Source organism: Pagrus major, chromosome 24 (genome assembly GCF_040436345.1).
Source record: "Pagrus major chromosome 24, Pma_NU_1.0".
Classification (NCBI taxonomy): domain Eukaryota; kingdom Metazoa; phylum Chordata; class Actinopteri; order Spariformes; family Sparidae; genus Pagrus; species Pagrus major.
This window is the reverse complement of record NC_133238.1, coordinates 8757340-8782276: the sequence shown is the minus strand read 5'-3', so window position 1 is coordinate 8782276 and position 24937 is coordinate 8757340.

Below are 24937 nucleotides of genomic sequence, written 5' to 3'. Positions count from 1 at the left end.
AAGTTATGAACCTTAAAAAGAGCAAAAAAGCAAAAATATCTCTCGAATACCATATCCTCCCCAACTTCAGTCATGCAAGAGTTTAAATAGTTAGATTTGAATATTGGGTCAATTGGAGTTGAAAATAACACCAGTGCAACATCAGTTAGACTTTATTGTATGTTGCACAGCAAATCTTGTGAAAATGAATCATATACTGAAAAAAGGTACTGAGGATGGACCCTCTCTTGATTACCCACGAGACATCTCCACCTCCAAGATTTTATGCACTCCACCTACGGCTTCTGTGGCTGGAAGCATTATGCTTTCAGATTGCGTCCCATGATCCTGAACGTGATATCTCAGAGACTCTCTCAGGAATTTCTTCAGATTTACCACAAACGTCCAATTGGACTCAAGGATGAACTGATTAAATTGTGGTGGTCTGAAGTAAAAGGTCAAGGTAACACATACTAGGCCATAATTCAAGATTCTATACTCTAATTATAACACAATTTCGCACAAATTTCTACTTTGAGAAATTGATTAAGTGATGGCATTTTATAAACAAAAGGTCAAAGGTCAACTTCACTCTGACATCATGCTTTAATAAAACACTTTCCTGGCCATTTTTTAACGCCATCACTCGGGAACAGAAGGGCAGCTTGTGACCATATTTCACATTTGGTCGGATCCTGAATTAGTGACACTAATCTTGTATTTGCATTAAGGATGGTCATGCTGTACTAGCTGCTAATTAGATACCTCACAACATCTGAATTTATATGGAGTTTTATGTGATTTCATGTGTACGGATGATTCTTTGACAGGAATTCAGCGCTACAAAATCCAGACATTCCAGCAGTGCTCGTGTGAAGTCTGTTTGTGATAAGTGTTAGAACTCTCAGAAGAGGTCGTTTGTGTTTGAGGCAAATATGTGTTAAACACATAAACAAGAAAAATGGTTATAGCTGCAGAAATTCAGGTGCCACTTACATCTGTTTGGTTACATCCTCAACATAAAGAGACAAATAGATGCTGCAGGGCTGCTAAATGCTGCCTCTCCTTTTGATAAAATCTTATTTGAAACATTTTCCCCAGAAATGGATAAGTTCAGACTCTTATGAGGCAGCTTTTTCTAAGTATAATACACAGATCTGATTTAGGTTTTTACACAGCCCGGTCACAAGGATAAAATGTTGGCATTTAAGGTTTTGGCAAATACATTTTTATCTCTATGTATCATATATGCCATGTATGTACCACTTTGACATTTCTTACAAAATGTGTCACATCACGTTCACATTACGTGTTTATGAGTTTCAACATGTGTAAGTCACAGTTTATCAAAAAAGGACCCCGAATTCAGACACAGAGGCAGGCAGGTACAACTGGGAACAACTCAAAGAAAGCTTTAATAATGGAAACTGAAGTCTAAAAATTAAAAATGCATGGAACAAACCGGCAACAAGGAGAATCCAGAAAAATAACCAGTAATGCAAAAATGAAGGACAAACTATGAAGCCATGGGGAACAAATCCGGACCACAGGGAACACACAAGGACTGAGGAACAGACGCAGGACCTCAGACCACACAGGGTGAAAACAGACAAACCAACGAAGAGTAAAGGAAAAACACAGATTTAAAAACACAAAGGCTAATGAACAAATGGAACACAGGTGTACACAGGAAAAAGACGAGAAAATGGACAAAGACAGGAAGTGCAAAGTAAAACATGATAAACAATCAACATAAAACAGGAAATCAACTAAAATAGAACCTAGGACCATGACAGCGTGAGTGTGAAACCACTAGATATTTTTTTAGGGAGACCTTTGGACATTTTCAAGGGTTAGGGTTAGTGGTGCTGAAAACTGGATATTTTTGACAGGAAGTTGGGACATCTGCAGCCATTTTTGTGGTGACAAAACCAGGTATCTTGAACTAGACCTCTGGAATTTTTCGACAGGTATGTTATGCCAAAACATGACCTTTCTTATTTTAACCAAGTGGTTTGGTCGGCTTGTTGGTTGGTTGGTTTGTTGGTTGGTTTGTTGGTTGGTTTGTTGGTTGGTTGGCTTGTTGGTTGGTTTGTTGTTTGGTTGGCTTGTTGGTTGGTTGGCTTGTTGGTTGGCTTGTTGGTTTGTTGGTTGGCTTGTTTGTTGGTTTGTTGGTTGGCTTGTTGGTTGGTTGGTTTGTTGGTTGGCATGTTGGTTTGTTGGTTGGTTTGTTGGTTGGCTTGTCGGTTTCTTGGTTGGTTGGCTTGTTGGTTGGTTGGTCACAGAATTGTCACAACATTTTCTGACATATCCGTGGTTTTGCAAAAACATAAATGTCGATTGGAATATTTTACCAGCTCAGTAGTGCAAGTTCAATAGTACAATAGCGAACCAACCAACCAACCAACGATAGCGCCAACAGCATGTTCTGCCCCCAAAGCAGCCCATTGATGATTGTTATATTTTGCCCAAACCGGATTGATGCAAGACAACAACCAGCAGCAATTTACACAAAAATGTGATAAGAAAAAGCCAACTATAAGGCATGTAGGCAGTGTTTTTTTAACAGGAACAGGAACAAATGATAAATTATGTAATTAGAAAGTGAAACCACATATTACAGTCATACATTTACGCCATCCTTACTAAACTTGACACCGCATGCCACCTTCCATTCCCACCCACATCACCGCAGAGAAAAACTTCAGCTTTCTTTTTCCATATTTAGTACAGGGGCCTTTTTATCTTACAGCAGAAAATAACAAAAATAAAAATCCTGAAGGCGATCCGTCTGTGGGGACTTTTTTACAGAAATTCTTCAAACTCTCACTCAAATGTCACCCAATCAAGTCCAGTTATATTCACAGCTTTTTTCATTAGCTGACAGAAAATAAAAAAAAAGGGGGGGAGAAAGTGAAAAACGGAAAATCCCCTCCAGGGTTGTTTGTCTTTGTGATTCCAAAGCTAGCGGCAGCCCAAGTTTGGAATTACAACCACCAGTGAATGCTTGGATGTTAATTAAAGAATGCAAATTTCATGTTTCTGGTCCAAGGCTGACACACACTCAAGGCCCAGAGGTCCACGAGAGAGAACGCACAGACACACACGAGAGTATGCACGCAAACAGCAGAAGACACACAAAGTTTTGAAGGCTTATACCCATGCAAAAAATACCCACACACAAACACACACACACACAACTGAAGGCCCTAATCAGCCTCTCTCATCCCCTTTGTTCTAAAAGATAGAGATAAGACAGTCGGCGAAGCAAATGACCTTATGAGGGTAAAACTCAGGAAGCTGATTATACAGAAGTTACATGTTCATAAATATGTTTACCAATATGCAAAGAGAAGGCATAAAGTGGGTCAGAACTTTCGGGAAAGTTTGCGGAAGGGGAACATAGGCTGCATATGAATGCAAGGTTTGAGTGGGAACACCCACACAGAGAGGGAGACAGAATGCGAGTCACATCAGCACACTTTTTTTTTTTTTTTTTAAAAACACTTGCAGTGAACACCTATAGGTATTGGACCCAGACACGCTGATTTTATTTGCTTCAAACTGTGGGAAAGCTTGCTCATTAAAATTTTACTTTGGAAGGAATTTTGATGGAGGCTCTGCATAATCTGCAAACGTTACCGATGTATTTGGACGGATAAGAATTACAGAGGTGTCAATTTCAATCATTTTCTTTGTTTTTTCACCTGTTTATTTCACCGCCTGCCGCTCCCATTATTATTATGCCTGCTTTCTAAACTCCGTGGGAGCGAAAACATCAGATAGCGTGTGTCATGATTAGATTCCGACCAAAGCAGGCACAGCATTTGAAGCCAGTAAGTGGTGCCAGTTTCTTAAATTGACATATTCAAATTTTTGTACTTTCTAATGTACTTTCTGGAATTTGCAATATTCTCTGCTTCTGCCAGAATGCAAAAGCCTTCCAAACTGATCAGAACATTCTGATGTGCACTGAGATTCCAAACCCCCTTGCACAGTAATTAAATTCATTTAGGGTTAGTATGGCTGGGGAAAGTGCTGTGTCTCACATGCGGTTTACACCTGGTACTAAATTGTGATCTCTATCAAGACACATTATCCAGATAAGGAAAGACACATGTTAACGCGAGGTGTAAATGTGTTGTGATCAGAATGTGATCAGCCTGTGCTAAGAAGCAGGATTTGCTGCTGGCGAGGTAACTTCAGGTTTGTAGTGCTGCTTCTTACCAGGGTACATTGCAATTGTGGCTTATGCTGCACACCTAACCTGCTCCTAAGCAGGTTATGTTGGAGATAACAGATCAACGAGGTGTACTCCTGTGTAGGAGAGACGCCTCTGCGTAGCTCAGGTGATGGAGTGTGTGCCTCATGTGCCTCATTTTTATTTGCTCCCACGTTGTTTGACACTGCGGGGGGTGCAGCTGAAAGAATAAGGATAAAACTGTGATACACATACAAATAGGTCTACGCAACATAATAATTTAATAGAATACACAAACGTAAGTACGGTCAGATCTGCTCCTGTCCTAATGATTTGACATTATAAGCCATGTCATTTACGTTGTTTGTTGCTTTTAGCCTGGATTATGTGCTTAACCACTTCTTCTATTTTTCTAATAGTTTGTTCAATAGTTTGCCAAATGCATTCAGTTCTGCTGCCAGCAGACTTATCCATGTTTACTACTGGTCATGTGCCGCAAACGCCTCCCCTATTATGTTCATGTGCTCATGGCTCGATGTGGAAAAACCTGGATTGACTTACCGAGTTGATACCCGACTTTGTGTGGCCTCTTAGCATGATTATGATTGTCAGGGTTAGGGAAGCCAGATAGCAGAAACACATCCAGGGTAAGTTGGACTTAATACAGGCATCTGGAGTTAGTCTGGCTCGCATTGTGTCCGGATCTTAGTCGTAAACACAATCTGTACAACGTGCTGGCATCTGTCCACAACATAACATCGATGCAGATATTTGTTATTTAGCTATAAGTTATTCAAATTTGGACCGAGCAAGTGTGAAAGCTGAAAGAGACACACCTCTACGTCACAAATTACTCTAAAAAGGACCCAAATGCAAGACACATACAGAGGCAGGAAGGTAAAGAACAAAAAGCAAGCTTTAATGAGCCGATGTCCCAAACCAGAAAACCACTAGGAACAAATCGAGAACACAGGGAACACATGAGTACCGGGAACACAGCAGACACGTGGGCGACAAAACAACAGAGACTGAGGGAACAACACAGACTTAAACAAAAACTAAAATCACTAGAGGAGGTGGTGTAGGTGGAGAGAATACACTGGGAACAGGGCAGTGCTTACAGGCTGGGGAGGAGCACAGGAGGGAAGCAGAACACCGGGAACACAGGTGAGGAGGTGGTAGAAAGTAACAAGACACAGGAGAATATAAAAAATAAAATAAAATAGGAAATAACTCACCAAAACCAGGACACTCTAATTACTGATTATAAGTGTATTCTGTGCCACTTAAGCACCAAATGATGCGTTATTATCTGTACAGCTGACCTCCTGTTAACAAGGCTGATAATTTATCTAGCCACAGAGTAGAGACACACCTGTACCACAACACACCGGGACAAACTGGCACAAAAAGGAAAAACACAGTGAAATACATTTGCTGAATTTACAAGAGGAGACAAATAATTCAAATGATAAAGTCTATAAAGTTTCTCCTTACTCAACAAATCAACAAACTGTGTGTTTTTAAGGGAGTCTGGTGCTGATTTGCAGCCACCTCACAGGTTTTTGCTCTGGAGGAGATCCAGTCATCAATTAGATAATGAAAATGTGTTGAAAAAAATGCCTAGTATAAATAAAAAGGTAAGATTGGATCTTTTATTATCTGGATAACCTATGAGGATGCACATCACATATCCATATCAGGTGTAATTGGGGTTTTAGAGGTTCTCATACCAATACCTATTTTGACTATTTTTATATATATAAAATATAATACAACTGCAATACCATAAAAAACAATACAATAGAACTATGTACATAAACTATGTAAGGCATTTTTATGTATATATAAGTCTATAAATAAATTAGATATACAGTATAAACTAACATTAGCCTAACCTACGACCTACATAGCTTATGTGCATTCATATATATCATTCTCTCTCTCACACTCACACACACACACACAATACTACATACATGTAGTATAGAGGCACGTCCATGCATGTTACATATGATAAAAGCACAGTGGTTCATCTCAGCAGGAGGCCACTTATAAGTGTTTGAACTCTGTTCAGTGACTGAGCACACTCACTTCCCCCTCTTCCTCGCGCAGACACACTCATGCACACACACCTGACAGCTCTGAAATCATATGGCTGGGGCTCTTTGGCACGGGGCATGATTGCTTTGGCATCTGACATGAAAAAGTGTGCACCGGTGCGTTGGAGTGTGTGTGTGTGTGTGTGTATGTGTGTGTATCCTCTGCACAATCAACTTGCTCTGTCACTTGAGTGGAGTTCCTGTGGAATGTCCATGTGTCCCTTTTTGACACACATTTCTCTTTTTTGTGTGGGTGCATCTTACTTGCTAGAATAATGTTTTCAATATATGTTTCTCCAACCACCATGTTGGAACTTTAAATTTGTTTATGTAGCATGTGACTTTTTATGTTTCTTAAAGTGATAGATTAGGTATTTTGATGTGGGGTTATATGAGGTATGCTAAATGGTACAGACAGCAAGATGGATTTTTGCCGCCTAAAAGAGCATATTTGGCGCTTTACATTGCCATCAGACAGCCCTTTCCTTTGGGTCTGCATTCCCTCGACCATACAATGTCCGTATTTCTACGCACAAGTATTACGCAGCAGATCAGCTGTTTGTCAGCTGTCTGACGGCAATGTAAGGCACCAAAAACTTTCAAAATATAGCGTACACTTAAACGGATACACATTTTTTTTAGGTTACTAAAATATGTCTTGCTGTCGGTGCCGTTTAGCAGTGCAATTCTGCTTTCATGTCGATGCTACGCACTGCTTCTCCACACAGGGGGAGAGCTGACGGTCATCTACTGCAGAAAATACACTGACTAGAGATATGTACCTCATACAACCCCACATCTAAAGACCCAAACTATCACTATGCAGTGTAACTCCATCACCACCTCCCTCCACCTCCTTATATGGAAGTCAGATCAGAAACATGTATTAAAGATCTGACATGTTCTGTACAAATATCAATATGGCACATAGCCTTTGACATATACAAATGTAAATGTATCAATCATTTGCAGAAACATTAACTGCCAACATGTTAACCTGGGTGTGTTCCATTAGAAACACACAGATAAGCCTCATTATACTCTCATTAAGTCTAAAAGTTGCAAAAGGCATGCTTCACATCGATAAAAACTCCTTTAAGAGGGTTGAGACACGTGCACGTCGGAGTTTTTGCTTTCCATAAATTTGGAAAGTAAAACGATTTCTTACCACATGCTACTAAATTCCAGGCAAAAGCCAAACATTATTGCTTTTTTTCTTCACTCAAGTTGAATCGTAATCAGGGCTGTGTGTGTGTGTGTGTGTGTGTGTGTGTGTGTGTGTGTGTGTGTGTTTGGTTTGGGGGGGGGAAATTGCTGGAGATACTGAGAGATATTGCTGAGTTCTTGTAAGTATGCATAGGCTCATTTTTGCTGCGCTTACATTTTTTTTTCTCGAAGTCAGAGCAAACTGTATGCAGAGCCTGTGGAGACAGAGTTTCATTACATTGCATAATGGGTCAAAATGCATTCTCCCTCCTCCCTTTCTGTTTTTATGTATCGTAAGTATGCTATCAATCATGCACACACATGAAAACAATGCGCGGCAGTGAGGGAAAACTGAGATGTATGCATGTGCATGAGTACATCAGAAGCTGCATGAACCCACACTAAACAAGACATACTACAAACACGACAACGCAACCGCCTGCACATGCACAAATACAGACTCACGGAGAACCACCCGTGCACGAGTGGGTGCAGCACAACTTCACAACAATGCTTTCAATTCAGTAATAAAAGAAAACAAATTACTTCATCCACTTTGACAAGCTAATGGGTTGTGTTTCACAGCTCTGTGCCCCGCAGGCCCAAGTTTCAGCGTAATGCACACCAGATATATTTCTCTCTCAGAATGCTGGAAACTTTGTGAAACAGAGCAGGCCTGTTGGCAGGAGAGTTTAAAGGCACAATCTGTACTTACACCAAAAAAAAACCCCAAAAGTGATATAATAGCTACTCCGACTGAGAGCAGAGGGAGGGATGTGGCGGGGCCTGTCGCCTAAACTCGCATCAAAAGCTGAATAGAATGTGACACAAGAACTGCATAATTTGTACATCTGCAGTCTGTTGTCTTTGTTTATGAAATGAAATTGAGCAATGTGTTAAAACTGCTTAGGGGATACGTTTATATAGCTGTAGCAATAGACTTTGTAAATCCTTTTTATCTTCAAAATGGGAAAATTACGTCTTTTACTGTTTGTTGACTCGAAGAAAAAGAACTCAAGAGCTTGACTTTGCACAAAATCTGACAGGCCTCGGCACTGTGGATTCAATTTTGGTGGTCTGTGTTTCATATTTTTGACATCATGTTTTTAGAAACTGACTTCAACTGAATGTGATGAAGTGCAAATGTCTTGTTTTGTTCTAACAACTTCTAAGATCCCTCTAGTCCTGCCAGCTTTTACACTTATTAGGTGCCAGTGGGTTGTGTCTGCCACTGATGGTGAATTGACTTACATTTATGTAGAGCTTTTCTAATCTTTGGGCCACTCAAAGCACTTTACAACACTTGTCGCATTCACTCGTTCATATACACATTCATTGGGGCGTTGCCACTGCTCATCCGACCAGAGCTGGCCAGCTTTGGAGGGGAGGGTCCAGACCTTCTGGAGGAATAAACACCGAGAGTCAGAGGTGACCCACTTCACTGTTATTTCATGAATGTAACATTACCGAGAGGCGAGTGTAAGTTTGGTGTCCGAACTCAAACACACAGACACACACGTCCAACATTTACCATTACCCCAAGGCATAGGTGGGCTCTGTTTTTTCCTTACCAGTTGGTAGAAAATGGGTGAGTGTGCATTTAAACAGTATCTGTGATCAGGGCAGAGTGATACTGTCCCAGTACTTCCCGTCTATCACCTTATAGGTCACTGAAATTAAGTGAAAACCCTTCCTGTTTATCCTTCACCAAGTCCTAGTTGCAAATAGAGGAGTGGTCTGTGTTCTGGTGGGTCAACATTAGAAAATATGCCACAGAAGGCAATAGAAGAAATAAAGGCATCAGATACTGATCGCTTGTCCTCTAATTTGAGACACTGCACACCATATTTTGGGTCGGGCCACTGTTTGGTTGATACCATGTTTGAATTTGGCATACTGATCATATATCCTGCAGTGTTAGACTTTCATGCAACAGCACAAAAGTTCCCTGATCGGTGCAGTTTCTGGAACTGACAGTTTCCCTGGATTTCCATGATGTTAATCCATCCATCTGGTGCAACAAACACCTAGAATTGTTTTGTGTGAGCCAGGTCTGGATGAACGTGTCACTTGCACCATCTACCATGCACCTCGGAATACTGCTCCCTGTCAGAGAACTCCATAATAACATGAAAAATGTGTCGGAAGTCGTACATCATTTCCATGTGACGGTAATCTTCTAAACTTGAATAAACTGCTTGGATTGCATGGCTCGTTTCTCTGAAAACCCAAAAGGTGAAGTGAGCTCTGCCACAGTACTCGCTGCCTGAATCAGCCCAATGAGCATGAAGGACAGCGGGCCAAATTTAACTGTCTGTGAAGACGACATTCTGTGAGTTTATGACCCTTGACCTTCACTGCGTCTCTCCAGGCATGGGGCTCTATGCTTGTGGCGCACTCTCGGATGCGTGAAGGCGTTAATGACTCTTGACTCTTCAGTTTGGCTTTGTCAGCCCGGCCAGCTGTGTATTAATCTTAATACTTGTGTGCTTGTGCTTGTGCTTGTGCATGTGCGCGCCGGCTTGTATCTGTCTTAGAGGGGAAAAGGGAGGTCGAGGGAGGGAGATGACAGTGTGTCTATGTCTTTAATCCTCGCCTGCTTAATTATAAATCTCTCCAACTGTCATGGGCTCCTTGCTTGTATCCCAAGAGTTTCTGTTAATATTTCATGCCACTGTCTTGTCCCCCAAGCAAATGGCGGACCAGCAATTAGGCCCTTCTGCAGAAGACCCTTATATAGCAGGGTAACTCTCTGTGGATATGAAGACTTGTTTACTAGCAGAGAACTCTCCTTTCATTATCCATTACAAAAAAAGGCTCTCTTGGAAATTTTCTCCATGGATTATTTGTCAAATGTTTGGTTCTTTGTACAGATGGAACATTGAACTCCATCAATAAATGTGAGAGGGAACAGAAATGTAGCTATCAATGACTACCTCGGATGCAATTGAGTTTTTCTGACAAAAAGTGGAGCAATTAAATGAAACCCACTCATGCACACCACCCAATCAGGGCCATTCGTAATGGATTATGATCGGTGCAGCCATTTTGTAGAGGTCACCAAAACTCAGCAGTGCGCCTGCCCTTTGCCTACTTCATGTTTTCATGCAGATGAGTCATTTTGGAAACATGATTAACCCTCTAGGCGCCAGAGTTTATTTAGGAAAATATTCCGTTTGGATTGTAAGATTTCAAAAGGCTGTAGCTTGGAAGTGGTGAGAGATAAATTCATAGTGTAAATGAGAAAAGTATTCATAATGACCTAAAGTTTGTGATGGGAGTAAATTTAATCATCTAATTTGCATATTGTGACGTCACCAGGTGACTGAAAGTAACTTTCAGTAAAACTGATTTTTGAACATATTTACACAGAAAAAAAATATTTATATTGTCATCTCATCCTCAAAATAAAGGAACAGGAGTTTGACTGAAGTAAATTTACTAATCTAATTTGTATGTCACCAGGTAAAATTCAGTAAAACGGAATTCTGAACATATTTACACAGTAGATTTTTTTTTTTTTCATCCTCTCATCCTCAGAGTAAATGAACAGGAATCTGATAGGAGTAAATGTCCTAATCTAGCTTGTAAAAAGAAAAGAAAACTCTCGCCATGATCAGTGTGTGTTGCTTGTGTGACAGTGTGCGCAGCTGCAGTCACTCGTCTCTGACGAGCGATCGTCATCAGAGGGCAAATCGTCCCTTCTGAATCGCGATCAGCAAAGATCTGTGCAAGCACCTCATCCGCACTGTAAAGTCTTTTGGGCATTTTGTTTTTTATTACAAAAATCGCTGTCTGTCTCTCGATCTGTCCAGCACACTTCCGCCACCGCTCCGCGGCTCTCTCCTCTCCCACTCTGCCCGCTTAGCCGCTGCCGCTCCGACAGCCGGTGTCGGGTTTCAAACTTTTTTTTCTCAGGTATTTTGCATAGAAACACACCCCCAAATGACGTCAGGATTGAAGCTGAATCTATTGGCTATCTAGTGGTAGCAAGCAGTAACAGCACAAGGCAGTAGATTTAAAGATATGGGCTGTTTTAATGAGCAATGTTGCCTGTCGCAATAATGCGACTTTGGCGCCTAGAGGGTTAATTCATCCTCATCTAACGGCTCACCACGGCATCGGATACATTACTGGAACAGCAGGAGAGGTAGATGGAGGGAAAGACAGTGAGAACGATGCAAAAGGAAAAATGAATCTGAGGCGAGGAGGGGGGAGGCAGAAAGACAGAGAGCGAGCAGCGGATATTAGCACGCGAGCGATAAGGGAAGCTGGAGATGAAGAAGACGTAGCATAAACTCAGTGCACACAAACGTACACCCACATACAAACAAACAATTCCACTTCACTCAGCCGTACTCCGCAAATCAATACTCATCTTTTCCTCTCTGTACAAACCAAACTAAAGTACATTCCCTTGGCAAACAGGGAGCCAGACTCAGCCAAGGTCCCATGAGGACGCCACCATGGTGACCCCGCCAAGTCCTCAACAGCACAAATGTGACCTTTAGCTTCCTTCGGAAAGCCAGTCGCTCTCCCCTTATCGGGCTGTCCTGGTGCCTCTCCCCGCTTCCTCTTGTGTCAGACAGCTATAGTGACCTTTATTTAAGCCAGCATGGGGATGTAGTCTTCTCGAGTCTTTGGGGGACTTCAGCCGACAACCTTCCTCCGCCCATGTCCCCAGAACTGGGTGTTTTAACTTTTTAGTGAGGTAAGTTGTAAGTTTTCTCCAAGTTGGGGATGTGTCAAGACTCTCTTTACTTATTTCTTCAGGTCTGAATATTTGGGGGTAATATGAAGGCAGCAGCTGATTGGCCTGTGCTAACACAGCACTGAGTGAGAGCAAGCAACCTCTAGTTATTTCATAGGTTAAAGACTCTAAATTTAACAGGAAATTGAGTCCCGGAGTCGTCTTGTAATGAGATAAAAAACAATTTGTAAAGGCAGTGTCACACTCAAGGGGAGACATGACAGGTGAATATGGTATTTTTTTATTAACAAATAGATATGGCCATGAAACTTCTACAGTTAATGACTTGCACTGAGACAACATTTTCTTTTTTCTATTAAAAGTTTTCTGAGCTGTTAAATCTTTAAATACACAAGGGAGGCGTTATCTAATCAGAAATGCACTAAAGAGTTTTGAATCTGGCTCTATCATTGCTCAGTTTTCTGTTGTTTCATTTTGTTGACCTAATCGAGTCCAAGGATTCAACAGAGGGAATTTTAGATATCTCTTTTAATCACTCAATAAATCAGAAAATACTGTCCATAGCCATAAAAACTAATAACAATTATCATAATTTTCACCATGCTCTTTAGGGGGATTTAAAAGTTATACAAACCAGGCTATGAACAATATCTGAACTAATCCCTCTGTAAAGCTCAGAGTATGAGGAAACAATTAATTTGAGAAAACAGCCTGTAATACTTTACAATAAGGGTACATGTTAACTAGGGTATTATTTTGTATTCGTATATTGTTTATAAAGATGCCGTCACTCTTAGTAAATACTGTAATAAGCATTAACTAACATTAACTGTTAACAAATGTCTCCTGTTAACATTCATTTTAATCAGTTAATGCAGTAATACACATTAACCAATAGTTAATAAGCAGTTAAGTAACAGTTAATTAATACAATACTAAGAATTAAGTATCTTGTTCTCTTGTGTCTCTTGTTAACATTTATTTTGAATAACATTAGTTAATGCAGTACTAAACATAAATAACAGTTAATAAACAGATAATTATTGTGTCTAGTAATCATTTAATAATGCTGTTCATGTTAACTAAAGTATTTATTTATACATCATTTAATATTTTATAAAGATGGCATTGACATTAATTATAACAGTAAAAAGCATTAGAGCAACAAATGTCTCTTATTAACATTAAGTGTTAATTAAGGTTCTAACAAATATTGGTACATGTGTAATAGGCATATTAACTGACATTAACTGTTAGTTAATGTTTAACACTGCATTAACTAATGTTAATTAATGTACCCTTACTGTAAAGTGTTACCAAGACAGGTACTGTAAAATTGCACTTAAAATAAATATGGTGAATGGTGAGTAAAAATCTAAACTAACAGATATCATAATGAAACATCACAGAGTTAATATGTTAATACATAATGTTTATTTATGTAGTATTATGACTACATAAATGAGGATTGGGGACTAAACAGACAAAGTAAAATTTGGGCTAATTTGTTGCAGTAGAGGCTCAGATATCCTAGTTTTTAGTGTAGGTCAAGCTCTTAAACCACTGGATCCTACACTTCCCATCAATCAACTTGATAGCATCTCTGTGTTAGACCCTTCCTGACTGGTAATTGCCCATTTCTGTCAGTCTTTCCACTAAGAATTTGTAGCCCGGGGGGTGCCCCGGTGGCCTAGGGGTTTATGTTGTCGTAGCTTATGTTGTCTATTTGCTAATAACGGCATAAAAAAGCTCAGATAACCCTGATGACATCATCAGGGGTTATTTTTTTCAGACTTTAGAATTATGCCTTTGGAGTCCCCATGACACATCTTGATGAATACAACTGGTGGTGTTCCACTTTAAAAGCCTTGTGGAAAGATCTGTCAAATAGGTCTTCAGACGCATGCATGAGCGCCCAGATGTGGACTCACATCCCTGAAAGTGTATGTCCCAGTTTGCAAGGACCATAAGGACACTGTTCATGGATTTTTCTTCACTTACTTTTTTGTAGGGGCTGCACTATTTCTGCATCCACGTCTCAGTGAATGGATGATGATCCATGAGGTCAAGCGTGCAGCTCAGCGGAGCGATGGAAATGGCTTTTAAATGCCTTGATTAATCCCCGGTATGAGACACTTCCCCTTACAGTGGGATCACTAGATTACGGCTAATGAATGATAGAGAGGGACACTCTGCTTGATCGTGACTTTGGGGTTTTCTTATCACTGAGTCTGATGTGTACCATAGGTCGCTGGTTCCCAATCTAGGGGTCGCTAAAGTTTCACAGGGGGTTATCAGTCCTTCTTGATTTAAAGAGGTGTAAGAAACATATATATATATATATGTACACACACACACACACATATATGTACATATATATATATATATATATATATATATATATATATATATATATATACATTTATACATATTTATACATATATACACACACATATATATATATATATACATTTATACATATTTATACATATATACACACATATATACACACATATATCTATATATATATATATATATATATATATATATATATATATATATATATATATATATATATATATATATATATATACAGTAGGGCTATATCTCAGCATTCCATTGATATCTGTAAATTATTTTTAAAGTTTACATTATTATTCAAGATATAAACTTAAAATAATTACATGAGGGAGAAGAAATACTTAATTTGTCAAAGATAAGCCTATTAAATATGGGTGATTGTTAAAAAAAATATATAAACATAATACACACATAAAAATCACATAATGCAGACAGGGTTCTGTATAAAAAGTTCCTAAAACACTTAGGAAAACCACCCAGCCCTCTTTAGAAAAATGACCACATAGGTCGACTGTGAAAGCAGCTTAATAGGACCCATATTTTCATTTCTTGATAGGCAGCGACCTCTAGTGGCTGTAGTAATTATTGCAACTGCAAAGGAGGAAGCATGGCTAAGTAGAATAAAGAGCTAAAAGTCTGCATAGGGAGGAGGTCAGGGACGGTTGGACGGGTCAAACAAGCCAAAGACTTTCACTCCAGAGACTGATGTTCATGTCCAGTATGAACCCATAAGTCAACAGTTAGCTCTTTTAACTTACTTACATAGTGAAGTAACATTGCCTGCCTATCGCTGGTACGCTGCAAAGGTCATGTTTATTTGGGAACAGTGATGTTTGTTGTTTTGGGAGTCGCTGGCAGTTAACATATTATATATAGTTATTTAGTTATGAGGATGTGTTGGGAAAACTCATCTCTGATAAGTAGTGAATAAGTATTCACAGGAAATCATATGCTGAAAATTCAGTGTTCACTATTTTGTGTTATTGTACTGTTATTGTTTTGCATTGGATATAATGTGAAATATCCATTAAATATGTTGCTTAGTTAGGGGTCATCAGTTACTCAATGATAAAAAAGGAGTTCCATGCACTCCAACACTGTGTTTTAACCCAGCTTTTTGACATACTCTGTAGGGAAGTACAGGAATCTGTGATCTTTCTTAAGTTAGTGTGTGCCTTTAAGCCGAGAAGCTCCGACAGCTTTATTGAGTTGAAAAAGCAATTTTTTTTTTCTTGCTTATTCAATTCAATTTACTCAAAGAGCCTGTATATTAACTTGGAATTTCTTAGCAATATAGCTAGCCTTGTAGCTAATGTAATGGTAGAAACCTGATCCAATTCAAATTCACAGTTTAGGAATAATGCCTTTGTCAGCAAGCTCTTTTTATGCCATGTTTCACGAGCAGAATGTTCCAGAACTACATGCATGTCTTGCAGTTACATAAGCTGAATGAAATCAACTCTGACTTCCCTTCAGACTTGCACACAGTGCTTAACACCTTTTTTCTAACCTTGTAGCACTTCTCATTGTTTCATCATTATGTAAAAAAAATCTCATTATGTTTTACAATCCCCTCGTCTTTATGTGAGGGGTTGTGATGCAAATTCCTCAAATGTTGGCATCATCATGTATGCTCGCCAGCCCCAGGTAGCAGGAATTAATGAGCATTTCTGCGCTGCACCTGAGCATCATCATGCAGCCTAGTGGAGCGGCCAATTTCCCTCCGACTGGCACTGCCCTCCTAGTTAGCTGTTAAACCCCCTAAGGCAGTGAAGGATTGTTTTCAGCGGTTAATTGACAAGATCCTGGTGGTATTCCACATACACACACATTCATCTGATGGAGGGATGTGTGTGTGTGTGTGTGTTTGTGTCACACTTCATGTAGCCTTGTCATGCATAGCACTCTGACCTTCCTACTGGGGCATTTGTTTTAAACGAAAGGTTGCGCTACTCACCAGCACATGCCTTATTTATGGAGTTAATTATCCACATCTAGCGACTATCTTTTAATATGCTTTTCCAATTACAGGCTTTGTCAAGTTGTGTGCTACGCCATGGCATGCCAATGAGTCAACCTTGATTGGCTGTTAATGAGTGAATATTATATGATGTTATATGATAGGTTCACGCAAAAATAAAAGTTCAGTCATTATTTACTCACCCCCATGTGGATGGTAAGTCGGGTCAGGTTTTGTAGATCTAAATAGCATTGCAGCATTTTCAAAAACAACTGAAATAAATGGAGAGTTGACACCAAATAATAAAACAAAACAAATAATAATTAAAAAAAACAGCAACCATAAAATGGCTCCCTAAAGCTTGTCCGAGTTTGGGAAACTCACCAACCCCAAATTAAAGATGTTATTTAAAACCCTTTTTTAAGCCAAAACCTTCACTACGATAAGCTATTGAGCTAAAAGTGTTAAGTTGACATAATCATTTTAATTAAGATCCCTATTGGCTTCCATAGTATGGAGCCATTTTCTTGGTTGTTTTTTTAACGTTTTAAAACAAATCCCCACCTACTTAATCAACAAACAACTTTCCATCCGCATGGAGGCGATTAGGTAATGACAGAATTTTCATTTTGGGGTGAACTTATCCTTTAATGTCTCACAAATTAAAGTGTCCGCTATCCACAGCATTTACCATTCATTATTTTAATGGCAATGAATTTTGAGAAGAGTTTTACAGAAGTTAAGGTCATAAAACCTGTCCAGGCTATTCTGTACATTGTAAAAAACATAAAAGGCTTTAAATTGGAAATAAGCACTTTTCATGCAGCAGCAAAGGTGAGTAAGTGTTATTGAGTAGAGAGGAGGGAGTAGAGGAAATGGCCCTGAACAAAATGGGCCCGCCGTCTGCTTGTCGCTGTGTCTGTCTTTTCGGTTTGTGGCGGAGTGACAAAGAGCCTGAGGGGAAAGTGATTCTGAGGCTCTGACTTTGCCAACAGGCAACTAATCCCCGCACAAAGCTCAGCTGACCTGAAGCTGACTGTCTGCAGTATTCACTAGTAACACACATATGAGGACACCTAAGTCCATATGCACGTTGTGCATCTTAGACGAAGTACACACTCGCAGCACTTCCAGACACGCCTGTAGTAACCTCACCGAGCATTCATGCATGTGTCTCTCGGACACAAGCGTGGATCATTAAGGCCCTACCCCAAAAACAATATATGTCATTATCAAGTGTGCTTCTTCCAAAAAGTGAGAAAGATAGTGGCCACAAGGAAACAGTGCTGTCGTCAAATGTGCAGAAAAACAGCTGTGAACACCTGCATCTTCAATGATGAGGGGACCTCGAGTAGGCTCCACGCACCAGCCCTGTTTTCAGCTTTTTGTGTCTCCAAGACAACACGCATCACAAAGACGTAACTTCTCCATCTTGATAAACACATCGGCCCTTCAAAGATGCAGCTCGTTTGGACGCGAGAGACAAAGTACAAGGAGTCACAGGTAAAGAGCTTGAAATTAAGGCAATTCAGGTACTTCAGTCAAGGTCGAGTGGGGATGATGTATGAAAAATGCACGATATCAACCGTAAGACAGGTGCTTGTGAGGGGATGGAAAAGAGGTGCTTTAGCAAGTGCGATGATGTTGCTGCACCTGTCTCCAAAAAAGGAGGTCTGCAAGAAAATCCTATCATGAAACATGGAGACCCTGCTAAGGCAAAGTCAGCATATTGATCGACTGAGTCTAAAAAGGGACACTAGCACAATCCCAAGAAAGTCTTTGTTGTTTTCCTGCCTAAAGCTTCCACTTATGGCTTAGCTGTAATCATAGCCTGCCGTTATGCTAACATGAATTCAACGGCCTGGCCTCATCAGAAAAACAATCATATCAGTCCACCGTGAAAGCAGCCTTTCACAACCCGTATTTATCAGTAGGTGGTGTCATCTAGTTGCCATCGTGATTATTAAGGCAGCAAAGTTGGCAGTCTGTGACGGGGAATGAAGAGCGACAATCTGTTCACCCTGCTGCTGTCTGCCAAGAGATACAGAAGTAACCACTGCTGTAACAACAGACTACATAGCACCTTCTTTCCTCAGGCTGTTATTCCTATCATCCAAACTTAGAGCACTACCTTGAAAAAGATTTTTTTTTTCCAGTGTAGCATAAAGGGATTACAACTGGCATTTAGTTTTACAACCTTTTGTTGTAGAATGACGATCAAGTGCATCTTGTAGCATGAACCTCAACATAGTTTGCATATGAAGGAGGTTTAGATGGAACGAACAGGACTTTCACTCAGGAGACTGCTGGTAATGTCGCAGAAAACCATAACTTAGTAATATATATAACTAATGCTGCATACATAATGTAATTTAAGTTACATACGTACATAAATTAAGCCAAGACAAGATCCTTTACTTCACCTAAACTTTCAGTTCCTACACCTAATCAAACTTCAATCATATGATGAAGGTCCAGTACACCTGTCTTTGGTACGCTGCAATGGTCATTTCATTTTGGAAACCGTTATTATATGTTGTTTTGGGTGTCATTGGTAGTCGACCTATTCAGTCGTTTAGTAGTGATGTGCGATACAACTGATTCTGTTTCTGATTTGTTACCAAGAAAATCCGGTCTGGTATCGCCGATACCACTGCGACACGGATAATTTGTAAAGAAGCCAAATAAACTTGCATTCTGTATCAACACCCATCAACACACAAACTGAAACCTGACCAGACATGAATCAATTTCCCGCAATAAGTGACTGTAATAAACTTCGCCAGTAGCAACACTTGCTCTGTCTGGATCTGGAAAAAGCCTGCCAGAGCTGAAGGTAACCACCACTTCTGATTGAAGTCTGCCTTGCCCTGACACACACATCACATACAGCGCCGTTCTGAGACCTGACAAAGATATACATAAGGATGCGTTTATAGTCAGCCATCATCAATGTCAACTCACGTCTTATGCATTTACAGGGCCATAGTTCCCGTATGACTATGACGGGCGAGAGGAGAAGTAGCTCCTGTCTACCAGGCATTATTTATACTAGATCCTGGTGTTATTTTTTAACCGTGTCCCTGTCGAGATTAATATACACATTTACCCATAGTTACTGAGTTTCAATATAAGAATCGATCCAAAGACAGAAACATTTGGGTCCGGAAGTATCAATTTTTCTGTATCGGTCCGCACACCACTCTCATTAAGTTATGAGGATGTGCTAGAATATGAGCCTCTAAGTGGGCACATATGGTATATTCTATGTTCTTCGCTCTGTTGTAAACATTTCACGACATATTTGCAATGTCTGTTTTTCCCTAAGTCTGCAACCTATGCTTTACAGCACACACATGAGACCATTTCGATGCAGTGTTCACAGTCAGTTGAGCAATTTTCTATTTTTCCTTGAGCAATCTGGCTGTTATTCCTGCAGCAGCAACATATCGGGCACTGGTGCCATGCAGGCTCTGTTGTGGTGACATCTGACTGGTTCAAACGATGACAACAGCCTACAGCATTGCAGCCTCGCTCTGCTCTCTCCCAGTCGGCCTCCCTCCCTGCTTCTGCTTCTCTTACCTACACGTCTCACTCGGGAGACATCCCATCTGCGCAAATTAGCTCATACAGTCCTCGCTAAGTCATCAGCACTCTAATAGCGCTTTTACCATTTGCCTCACGCACCGGATGACTCCTCCATTGGTTGTAATTCCTCCTCGATATAGAGAGGGAAAAAAATCATTCTAAAATATTATTATCCTCTTCCCTCAGGTGACAAAGAACGTTGAAAATTTCATTTCTTTTCAGTATATGCGTGTGATTTCTGGCCTGGATCATAATCTCCATGCGGAGACATTGCTGAAGAACATTGGTACAGCATATGATTGCATTTCCAGAGGGAAACAAGGAGCGAAGTCAGTGGACACTTCAGGATATTTAAACTCACATAGGAGAGGGAGTCTCATGGAGAGCTTTTAGCGTATGTGTCCAGTGCCTGGCACCAAGATAAATGGCTGCATCACCAAATTTAAAAGCATAAAGCTGAAGTAGGCAAAGCATTTTTTTATGACCTTGAGTAAGGAGTTGAACTGACTTCAACTCTCGACTCAGCGAACCAAACTCCCTCTGCGAGAGAGTTGGGCATGACACTGTCCTCTGGACCGACAGGCACCAATTTTAAAGGTGTCATTCATACTAGCAAGGACTATAACTTTCTCAAAGGGTGAGTCCTTTCACATTTTTAAAGCTGTGACCCCTGTTCCTACAAGGATGACGGATAGCTCCTCTATCGATCGGGGCCTTTAGGAAAGCATGCCAAAGAATAAAGAAGATAGGTAGAATGTCTGCTATGTACTATAGTTGAAAAATAACCTTATATCCACACAGGCAACACATGCAAGCATGCCCACATGGACATACACACACAAGACAAACATATTCGCCAGCAAAGGAATTCCCCCAGAGAGGAGCTGTGCACACAGTGTTTACTGCTCTCCTCAATTATTGATTAGTTGTTTTCCTTCTGTTATGAGAGGCCACCCCATGAACAGGGAGGAAGGCCTGCTCATAAAAACTGCAGTAGGACTCGCTCTCTCAAACCAGACTGCACTTTATTGACCTCGGCCTCCCTCCTAAACAGGACACTTGCTTCTCTTGGCACTGTCTCGCTCGCTTGGTTGCTTATTCGTCCTGTTTTCCTTCACCATCTCTTATTTGTCTCATTTATTCTCATATCCTCTCCCTCGTTTTGTCGCCCTCGCTCACACCTAGCCAACCCTCTCAGGTCCAAGGCGCCTTCATAAAGTGGACTGCAGACTGTGCTCAGCAAAAACCCAGACAAGCCATCGGTTAACACTAAATTATTAAGAATCATTTACAGTTGAGGTATCAAAAATGCTCGGAGTGCAGTACGATGCAAATTCTTGGCAGGATACAGAGCAGTATAGGACTTCTTGTGTTTGAAATGTGGGTACTATTTTATAAATGTGTAGTCAATCATTAATCAGAGTTAAAGGCCAACAACTTTACATTTACTATTTACCTTTTATTTACAGTTTATTGTTCATCCATAGCTTTATCACTACCTAATAAGTCATCAGCAAAAGCCACCCAAAAGCTTCTAAATGCTATTATTTTATGTCATGCAATATAAAGTTATTATTGAAGGAGAAATTTTAAGTTATGGACAGAACATCAGTTTAAAACATTATCAACAGAGTGTAAAGAAACAATAGTGTTGTCAAAGACGACAAAGATGTCTACTGAAGTACAGCAAGAGGTGATAGTCTGAAAGCCCCCATAGTTTCAGCTGGGATATGTAAAAGTTGCAAGTCTGCATTCATGTGTCTCTCTTTTTACCCAAATAGGAGGAGCTTAATTGCCCCATTAGCTAATCATAAAACACACTTAATTCAAACTCAGCAAAAACAAAAATAAACCATTTACACCCACTGCTGATGACCAATTCACTCTCTCTCCTCTGACTCTTCATGTCTCTCCTGTTCCCCTCTGCCGTTTCTGTTCATCCCTGGAGTCAAAGTCCTGATTTGATCCAATGTAAATCACCTCCTTACTTTAGCTCGTGTCTCCAATTTGGTATCCCTCTGTCTCAGTCTGTGTTCAGTCCCAGTTTGGTGTCCAGCCTTGTTAACTGGGAGGTTGCTGAGGTCAGTCGAGCTGAGCTCCACTGACCATGGTGATCCAAGGTCATGGTGTGGGTAGATTCCAGTCATCTTAAAGGGCCACTTATACAGAATCCGGCCATTACAGCCAAACATAGCCACAGCAAAGAGTGAAGTGAGCAGCAAACAGCTATGCTGCCCCCTATAGTTATGGCACTGCCTTCAAATTATGGACATTTTTCTTTTACAAATTATACCTTCTAACTTTTGCTGGAGGACAAAAAATGGCAAATGTTATTTCATTTTCAGAAAAATGTAAATAAAATCATCAAGGGGAAGGGTGTGGCATACTACTTAAAAACTGTGGCTTAATGCATTATAAAAATACACCAACATGTGTCGGCTTAATGTCGTCCCTTAGTCAGACATTTTACTCAAGTAAAAGTACTTGTGTAAGAAAAAATGTACTCACTAGAATTAACCAGAAAAGAGACAAAACTCAGACAACCGAAAACCACAATAACAATAAATAAAAACTCTATGGACACAGCTGACTGCAGGTGTAACAAGCTTTTATACTCAAATTAAATAGCCTGACACTTCTTATAGAATCAACAACAGAATATAATATCCCCGAAGTGGACAACACAAAGATGTATAAACAATATAAGCTGCAGGCTGCATCCACAAACACAAATATTAACACACAAAAGTGAGACACAGTTTTTTACACACCTTATAGAGCAGATACGCAACACTAGTAACACAGTAGTTGTTGACACTTATCTGGAGAGTGAGGTCAGTTGGTTTTATCGTTGTACTCACCTGTCTGAATGGGATTCTGTTAGTCTTGAGCACCGTGAAGTCCTCAACGTCTCATTCATTCTCAGTGTATAATACAGCCAGTCCACTCAGCCTGTACCAAGCCCACTCAACCAGGTACAGTAATACTAGCCATACCCAACAAGTACATGATCCTTAATTTTATTAAATCGTTGTGCATTTTTGTACTGTTGCACTGGCCCCAGTTGTGACTGCTGTTACAAACCTCTCACACCTCCGTGGCACTTGACCAGTGAACGTTTAGATGAGCATGCATGTATGCATGTATGTTTTTCTGATTGTTAGCTGAGTGCACAAGGTCACCTCTCTGATCAAGGAGCTCTCTGGAGCTCTGCTCTTCTGCAGCCTCAGACACACCACCAGCTTCTTCTCTACTACTAACTTTTGTTTTTATTCTGTAATGGATGTGACTTGGTATGTGGCAAGTAAAGTGATTAAGTAAAAATAAAATTACATATTCTGAAAAATAGTACACAAAATACAGAACTTTGGCCCAACATCCCCTGCCAGCCTGGATCCTCACCAGTATGTGCTCAGAACCAACAGATCTACAGAGAATGCCATATCCACTGCCCTCCAATCAGTCTACACAGAGACTGGCAGTCATACCTCCTCCACTTTAGTGCTCAACAGTGGGAGCCCCCATCTCGACCTCTGCACTCTATTGTATAGAATAGTTAGTTTTCCTTTTTTTTTTTTTATCCATTACCTCTTTACCTTAATTCATTCTACCTAAGGCACCCCTCTGCGCATTCACCCAGCCTGTATATTATATTCAAAATTCTAAGAAACACTTAAGACCTAGCAATCAAATTGACATCCACTGGCAGAGTATCTTGGCTTCCCAGCCACACAAGGATCTCAATTATGGTACGCTGGCTGTGCCACTGCCGCTGCTGACGATAGAAGATAAAGCGCAGTAATGGAAATGCCATCCTGTTACAGAAGCCGGGGCTCCAGTGTCGACAAGAAAACAAAACAAAGTCAATATTGAAGAGGCGAAACAATGTGGAAATAGAAAATTGTCAAACGGCAGTCGGACTTGGCGGGGGGAAAACAATCTCAAATGGCATGCAAAACAATGTCAGTGATGGGGCTGCTGTTAAAGTCGTGCATCAGAGTGTCTGCGTGTGTGTGCGCGTGAGAGAGGAAGGAGAAGGCAGAGTGTGTTTACTTCCGTAGCCTTTTGTCAAAGGCGGCATAAAGAAAGGTGGCATGTGGTATCTAAAAGGCTCCACACGCAATCCCAGCTTGCCCACCTGTTCTGCTCCTGCTTTGATTTTCAGCTTGAGAGGGGAAGGAGAGAGCCTCTTGCTGAACAAGCTATGCATCTACAGGCTTGGCTGTGAGGTGTGCAGAAACAAAGTGAAATTGCCCTGATACTTTTTTCCCCGTCCTCTTGTAATATGTGGCATTTCAAAAAAAAAAAGGAGAAAAAAAAGTAGGTAAAGACAGGTTTACAGGTTCACAGGTGCGTTTAAAGACATGAAAAGATTCAAGGAGTGTAACGTCAAGGCATTTACACAGCACCCTCCTTTTGACCGTCGTGTTAGCATGCCTTGAGATCCTTTCCTCCGCGCTAAGGAGAGACAAGAGGTGGTTTCGGGAGGGGCAAACAGGAATCATTCCTCTCCCCGGGGAATTGAGCAAACTGTGAAAAAGATGAGACAGAGACAGAAGGGGTGAGAGAATGAGAGATGTAGACAGAGACAGAAACACAGCATCAGAGAGGAAGGGAGCGTAGAGGAGACGGAGCACTTCAGGGCATACCCAACTTAGACATGGCCATCATAAATGATTAAAGGCCGATTTCCCATTCTGACAAGCCTACCAATCTTTGCACAGTGTAATGGAAGCCAAAGTGAAACGAGCACCGAGCGCCGCATTTGCATCAAGCAATCACCAAAGAGATGTGTTTAAAGAGTCCAGGAGGGGGAACGGTTGCACAGA